This window comes from Callospermophilus lateralis, chromosome 16 (genome assembly GCF_048772815.1).
Source record: "Callospermophilus lateralis isolate mCalLat2 chromosome 16, mCalLat2.hap1, whole genome shotgun sequence".
In the NCBI taxonomy this organism is placed as follows: Eukaryota; Metazoa; Chordata; class Mammalia; order Rodentia; family Sciuridae; genus Callospermophilus; species Callospermophilus lateralis.
The window spans coordinates 64503110-64511603 of record NC_135320.1 but is presented as its reverse complement, the minus strand read 5'-3'; the positions used below and the strand labels follow the sequence as shown (position 1 = coordinate 64511603).

Below are 8494 nucleotides of genomic sequence, written 5' to 3'. Positions count from 1 at the left end.
AACATTAGTAAAAATAGTTGTATAATAGGTGTTTTCTCATAATTAATGATGAATGATCTCTTAGCACAGCATGTGGCACAAAGCAGGCATCCAGTCAGCATCAACTATTATCACTTGCTTGATTCCAAAAACGGGAGAGCTCAAGCAGGCTTATGTTATCAGTCATGCTACGATAACATGTTTTCTAAATAACATGGTTTCTGACCAGTTAAACTCTTTAAACCATATGGTTTAGAAAAAGTGCATATTTTTTTTTATATTAGGTGTACAAAAAAGGATGTTTTAAGGAAATTTCAGGTTTGTTTCTTTGTGTATACAAAATCCATGTCATTATTAATTTTATTTCCCAGTTTTTAACAGAATTGTAGTGAAGAAATATATAATCAAAGAAATAAATGTTATAAAACAGAATCCCAATGTAAATTGTAATAATTTTAGGAGGACTTCAGTAAACTCCTTCTTCATTAATTTAGAGTAGCTGAATGTCCTTTACTATTTGTTATTTTTCACAAATCCAGTGTAGTACATTCTTTGGTAATATGAACTAACCCAATTCAACTATGCTATTTTGAGCATTATTTTTATTAGCTAAATACTCCTAGTTTAAAAGATAGCAATATAAAGATCTCTAAAAGCAAAGCCCATAAGTGAATGTTCAACATCGTCCCACTCTCTCAAATACCAAGTCACTCATCTTTGCTGTGTCCCAGTTTCTTTGGTTAAGTGGTAATCAAATCACTAAATATGGAAGAGTACAAATGGATTGCCAGAACATTTCCCAAAACTAAGATTGCTAATTTGCTTATTGCTGCCAAATTTGACATCTGTTGGGATCCTGTATTAGGGTTCTCCAGAAAAAACAGAACAGAACTAATAGAATACATGCACACATACATCTATGTCTCTCTCTCTCTCTCTCTCTCTCTCTCTCTCTCTCTCTCTCTCTCTCTCTCTCATATATACAGATATAGATATATAGATACAGAGAGGGAGACTTATTAGATGTATTAGGCAAATAGGCTAATTAAGGAGCCTGATAAGTCCCACAATAGGTAAGAGAATGGAGAACCATGTGAGTCAGCAGTATGCCTTATATGCCTTATTCCTAGTCTAAAGGCTTCAAAACTCAGAAGATAATGGCATACTTTTTCAAAACAAGGCAGAAGGCCCAAGGATCTAGGCATCTGTTGGTATAAATAAGTCCCAGAGTCCTAAGATAAAAATCTGAAGTTCTGATGTCCAAGGGCAAGAGAAGAAGGGTATCCCATCTTCAGAAGAGAGAGTTTGGATTCATTCTAACTCTGCCTCTTCTGTTTTATCTGAGTCTTCAGCTAATTCTATGGTGTCTGCCAACATTGGTTAAGGGCATGTCTTTTTTACTTAGTCCATTGATTCTGATGCTCCTCTTTTTCAGAAACACCATCACAAACACCCCTAGAAATAAAGCTTTATTAGCCACCTGTTAGTCCTTTAATCCAGTTAAAAGACATGTAAAATTAACAATCGCAGATGCAAAACTCTTAAGGCTAAAATAAAGAAAGTCAATTAATCATTAAGTGTTTATCAAGAAGTGATTTTGTTTTCTAAATTGAACATCAGGGCAAATAAACAGTAAATATAAAATTCAGTGCCTTCCTCAAAAAAGTGCTTCCTCAAAAAAAGCATACTAAACACACACACACACACACACACACACACACACACACACGTATTTTAAAAGCTCTTTAAAGAAACACATAATATAAAACAACATAAGAAAAATAAAAGAGAAGATATATAATACAGGGAAATAGGAATAAGAAGCAACTGGGAAACCAAACATGCTAAATAAATGAAACTTTCTACCTTCTATAGTTGTTTTCCTAGGTGACACACAAAAATAAAAGCATCAATATGTTTATATTCTAGGGAAAATAAGGATGCAGAAAGAGAAATGTATATTGTCTGATATGCAGATTAATATATGATAATAGACAACAGCACAAATGAAGAGAATTCTATATATATTTAAAAAACAATGTTTTTTTCTCCAGAGGAAAGGAGTTGAAATATTTATACTTTTTTTTTTTTTTTAGGAGTAAGTTTTGCCACATCCACATTTCCTTGTGGGGATATATACATGAGGCAGCAAAAGCAAACAGAGACATTTCTTGAGTTAATATGTTTGTGTATAAATTTTTAGGAGCTAAAAATGATATGTGAAAAGGCAGCTATCCAGTCAATATTATGTTAAAAAATGATTATCCATAGAGCACTTGCAATTTGTCAACAATTTGTAAATAGCTCTATGCTGTTGAAAAGACATATGAGAATATCTACGACATTTAGAAAAATCCCAGGCAGGTAAGAAAAATTGGAATTTTTTCTTAAAGTTACTGTTTTAGGCCATTGTCTAAGACTAAAAGTAAAATAAAATAAATAGGCAGCTCCTTCATGAAGAATAATGGAAACTATCAGAAAATCACACATTTTGTAAATTACTTGTGTAATAATGACTATTATATAGTATTATATTACAGTAAATCTGTCAAAATGAACCCATGTCATAAACTTCTCTACTTAGAACCATATTAAGAAGATCCTAAACAGAATACTAGAAATAGAACATTTTTCATTTTTGCGAAAAGAGGGCAATACAAATCTTGTTGTTTACAGAGCAATTACTATGAGGTGACAGTGACTTATGTGTTCGTCAATAGGGCAATACTCATTCTCTCCAGGAGTTTGTGTTCAGAGAGGACCAGTGCAAAATAGACCTACTTCTTAACTCAAGATCAAATTTAGTATATTAATGAAACCTTTCTGGTACATCCTAAAAGGGCAAATTGGTAAGTCATACCACTTAATCCCTTGTCTTCCCCATTACAGTAAGTAATTTTCAATAGAAATCCTGGCTTAATAAGCAATTGAAGCATATCAATATCCTAAAGGGACATTCAAGTTCCTTTCAGTGGGGTGTGGATTATTGCAATAATATAGAAAACACAGTAGTCCCCCCTTAGATTCCATTATCTACAAATGGACCTTTTGAACCAAGGAGGATGCTGAACACAATTCATACTATTTTTTTCTGTACATACAGATGATAGGGTTTAATTTATAAATATGAAACAGCAAAAGATTAATGACAATAATTAGGAACAAAATTTAACAATTAAAACAATACAATGTATTGTAAGTCATGTGAATCACAATCTCCAAAAACACCCTGTATTGCTTCTATAGTACTCACTCTTTTTCTTCTTTTGATGGTGTAAGATGCTATAAAGCTTATGTATGACATGAAGTGAGGTGAGTGACACAGGCATTTTCCCATATATGAGGGTCACTTGAACATAAGCACTGCAATTCCATGACAGTTGATCTGAGAACCAGGAAGGCTGTTAAGTGACTAACGGGTGGGTAATGTGCACAGCCTGAATACACTGGACAAAGGGATAATTCACATCTGGGACTAGAAAGAGCAGGATGGTGTGAGATTTTATCATACCATATAGAAATGGTAAATAATTTAAAATTGTAAATTGTTTGTTTCTGGAACATTCCGTTTAATATTTCCAGAATGTGGTTGCCCATGCATATCTGAAACTATGGGAAAGAAAACCACAAATAAAGAGGGACTACTTTAAATATATAAAATGACTTATATGGTGAAGGGGTTGTCATTTTTATAGCTAAAGTAACGAACATAATAAGGATTTCTTAAAAAATCATTCATTAAAAAGAGATATTTGAAGATTTTATGTAAATGAATTTTATGAAATAAAAACAAATACGATGGAATGAGCATTTGATAAACAAAATGGGAAATTTTTAAATGTATTTTCTTATTTGATCTTTAAATGTAATCCAAACACAAACTTTCAAAAGAAAAATATTCAAATAACATATATATATTCTAAGTTGTCTGCATCAAAGTTTTTGTATATTGGCTTAATATTCTATAATAAACTGATTTGTTAGTGATCATCATACTAGTTTTTCAAATTAATTAAATTAAATCTATGCTTTACATTGAAATCCATGCATTTTTTGGAAGGGAATTGATTGCTTATATTAGATGCATAGTTGAAGATATTAACATCATCTAAGTATATAAAAAACCTGTGCATTTTAAACACTAGCTTGCAACACATTAAAAATATCATTCAATTTTTTATATAATTACTTTTTATGATTTAATTTTTAATAAACTAGATTTCAGCTACTTTATCATCAAATATTCTGTTGTAGAATAACTTAACACATATTTTTAAGATACTAAGTCTATGAGAAAGTGTTTTTGAAATTACTAATAACTGTCCCAAGTAAATTTATAACATACATGCTATCTAAAGATGGTTTCCGCCTATATCAAAAGCAAATAGCTGATATTCTGAAAAGAGATTTTAAATGACACTCAGACACTGAATAGATGAGCATTGATGACAAAATCAAAATTCAAATAAAATACAGATATAAATACAATATACAATTCAGCCTAAATATGGTGACTATTTAGTTCCTCTGCATTGCAAACCTGTTACTTTGATTATTAATACTGACTACTACATACCAAATTCATGACATTAAAACCTATGTAATGTCTTCTTCACTTAGAATACAAAAATGAAACATTTTTAGTATGGCCTTGTAGGCCAGCTTAACATCAGTTTTTTAGTTCTCCTTAGTGTTACTGTGGAAATGAATCAAGATTAATCATTAAACCAACAGTCAGGAATAACCCAGCCTATATAAACAAGTTCAAATAAAACTTCCTGTCCCTTACCCAACTCCTCACTGCAGTCAGTCTGGATTTAATAGAAATCTGACAGTTCTGGAATTTGATAAGGATAAGGAGATTTGCAAAACTGAACTTGAACTTTATCTTGATTCAACTTTACCATTAGCTGAAAACTATGACCCAGAGTTCACCTTTTCCCCAAATGATTGGTTCCTGGAGGTACAGGAAAAAACAATGTTTAAATGTTTATCTGATATAGATGATGTGTCTATATTCAGAACATAAAAGCATATTAATTATATTGAGTAGGATATTTATGAACTTAAAAGGCTAAATTAGATTGACAGATAGTTGATTGAAGAATCAAAGAATTATCATAAAAATAAAGTTGCATGACAGATATGTTATTTTTACATTCCTGTGGACAAAATATCTTTTAACCAACACAGCTATAACTAGCAGCTGATCTGTGAAATTAAAAGTCTTCACCAGCCCCTCCAATATCTTGCCATATTAATTAGAATGCATCCCACTTTGCAATAATTTAGCCAGTAAACATGACATCAAAACATAAGATTAACTGCTGACTGACAATTTTGATGATAAAAGTCACATTTGAAGTAGAAAAAATAAAATGACCAATGAAAATTGTGAATTGCAAATGTAGTGAAACCAAATCCATGTAACAACTTCAGAAGACAAGGTAATGATTTTGAATTATGAATTGTTATGCTCAAGAAATAAATTTAACTTTGAAGCAAATATTTCCCAAAAGATATATTATATAAATATATATTTTATATATATGCTTATATAATTATATATATATTTTCCAACAATACTTTTCAACCTATCAGCTTTTATGTTACCATTTTTATTCATGCTGACATTTTGCTACAGAATAAATTTTTGACTGAGTTTCATCAATGAAAAAGTGACTCAGCTAATGACATATAATTTGTCAGTTTGGGAAAGTGTTAGGTTCAATTGCATGTAATGAAAATGTCAAAATAATAGTGGTTTAAATTAAGTAGATACTTTTTTCCTTACATAAAACAAAGACAACTTCAATATTTTTGTTTTATCACCATGATTTCTTGGATTCCTTTTCAAAAGGAATCAAGAGACTCCTTGTAGTTTGCATAATAGGCATATTAGATAGGCGCATTATAGTCAACAAGAATAAGAGAAGATAGAAGAAAGTTGCCCATTTCATTGAAATTTCACTTCCAGGCCTTTCTCTAAATACTTCACAACACTTTCATTTGCAGCTCACCATCTAGAATTTGGTTGCGTGTCATTCCTAGTTATGAAGAGTTTTGGAAACGTGATCTTTTAGCTGCTCCTTTGTTATCTTAAAGGAAGTGGAAGGTCTATTCTCAAAAAGATGGAAAATGGATATTAGTTAAAAATTATAGTCTGCTGTTAATAATATTTTGAGGTCATATAAGGCCCTGTTTCTTTTTTCTTTTTTTTTATGTTACTGCATGCTAGCATTTTTAAAATAAATTGTTAATCACTTAGGTCAGTGACATAGCTGCTCATGTAATACTTAAGGAGCCTAGAGAAAGTTCTACAAGAATTGCAGGAACTGTTACATTTTTTTCCCATTCTAAATGTATCAAAATTATGATGTTACTTTATAGTTAGCATACACTATGTCAAGTTTGCTGTGTAGAAACTTACTTACATTTATTAGCTCTTTTTAATTTTTATTTACAGTTTCCCTGAATTAGTACTGTTTGGATCCATTCTTTGATTTTCAGTTGCAACATCACAAAAAGATGGCAACATTTAATGTAAGACCTAAGGAATGGCAATAGCTGGTTATGAGTAAAAATTTTAAAAAGTGTAATTCAACTGTGAGTTTCAAAATAATAATGGTTTGTAGACTTAATTAAATGGGTCACGACCAGTCATTAAAAAATAAGATAAAAACTTTTTTTTTCTTTGCAATAGGTTTGCTGCTAAAACCATCACTAAATTAAAGGCAAAATGGGGAAGGAAAAGACTCATGTAAAGTTGATTATCACGGGATACATAGGTATATTTGGGCAGGTCCACCAATACTGGCCTTCTGATTTACAAATATGGTTTGATTGACAAAAAATAATCCTCTGGAATTTTTGAAAAAGAGGCTGCTGAGATGGAAAAGAGCTTCGGCAAGTATCCCTGAAACTCAGATAAATGAAATCTGAGTGTGAGCATGGTATCACCACTGATATCTCCCTGTAGAAAGTATTATGTGACTATCATTGACCCCCTAGGACACAGAGACTTTTTCAAAAACATGATTACAGACTCATTTCAGGCTGACTGGCTGTCCAAATTGTTACTGATGGTACTGGTGAATTTGAAGTTGGTATCTACAAGAGTAGGCAAATCCATAAGAATGCCCTTCTGGCTTACACACTAGCTGTGAAACAACTAATCGGTGTTAACAAAATGGACTTCACTGAGCCACCCTACAGTCAGAAGAGATGAGGAAATCATTAAGTCAGCACATACATTAAGAAAATTGGCTAAAACCCTGACACAGTAGCATTTGTGCCAATTTCTTGTTAGAATGATGATAACATGCAGAAGCCAAATGTTAAAATGCTTTGTTTCAAGACATGGAAAGTCACCCATAAAGATGGCAGTGCCAGTGGAACCACACTGCTTGAAGCTTGAGACTGCATCCTGCCACCAACTTGTCCAACTAACAAGCATTTGCATCTGCCTCTTCAGGATGTCCACAAAATTGATGATATTGGTACTATGCCTCTGGGTTAAATGGAGACTTATGTTCTCAAGACTGCCATGGTGGTCACCTTTGCTTCAGTCAATGTCACAACTGAAGTAAAGTCAGTTGAAATGCACCATGAAGATTTGAGTGAAGCTCTTCCTGGGGACCACAGGGGCTTCAATGTCAAAACCTGTCATCAAAGATGTTTGTCTTGGCAATGTTGCTTCTGGCAGCAAAAATAATCCACCAATGGAAGCAGGTGGTTTTATTGCTCAGGTGATTATCCTGAACCATCTAGAACAAGTAAGTTCTGGGTATGCCCCTGCACTGGATTATCACACATCTCACTTTGCTTGCAAGTTTGCTGAGCTGAAAAAAAAAGAGTTGGATCGTTGTTCTGGTAAGAAACTGAAAGACAGTCCTAAAAATGCTTGAAATCTGGTAATGCTGCCATTGTTGATCTTGATGTGGTTCCAGGAAAGCCCATGTGTTTTGAGAGCTTCTCTGACTCCTCCTTTGGGTTGTGTTGCTATTTGTGATCTGAGGCAGACAATTTCTGTGGGTGTCATCAAAGCAGTGGACAAGAAGGCTGTTGAAGCTGGCAAGATAACCAAGTGTACCAAGAAAGCTTGGAAGGCTAAACAAGCATTGACCCCACACCTGCTACTCCAGTCTTAATTAGTAGTGGAAGAACAATCTCAAAATTGTTTCTCTCAATTGGCCATTTAAGATTAATAGTAAAAGACTGGTTAATGATAACAATGCATCCTAAAACCTTCAGATGGAAGGGAGAATGTTTTGCAGACCATTTTTTTTTTTTTTTTTTTTTTGTGTGTGTGTGTGTGTGGCAGTTTAAGTTATTCGTTTTTAAAATTAGTACTTTTTAATGGAAAAAACCTGGCCAAAAATCTGTCACATAATTTGGAGACCAGTCAAAACAAAAGTTTAATAAGAAAATAATAATAATAAAATAAAGCATCTAAGTGCATATGTATATATGATTTGCTCATGGGTAAATTAAATCTTTTTTTCTAAATTTTCCT

At 32.6% G+C, this 8494-nt stretch overlaps 1 pseudogene; it reads left to right on the top strand.

Annotated features, from left to right (window-relative positions):
* Nucleotides 1–6718: 6718 nt before the first annotated feature.
* Nucleotides 6719–8129, top strand: LOC143381960 (elongation factor 1-alpha 1 pseudogene; annotated as a pseudogene).
* Nucleotides 8130–8494: the final 365 nt, after the last annotated feature.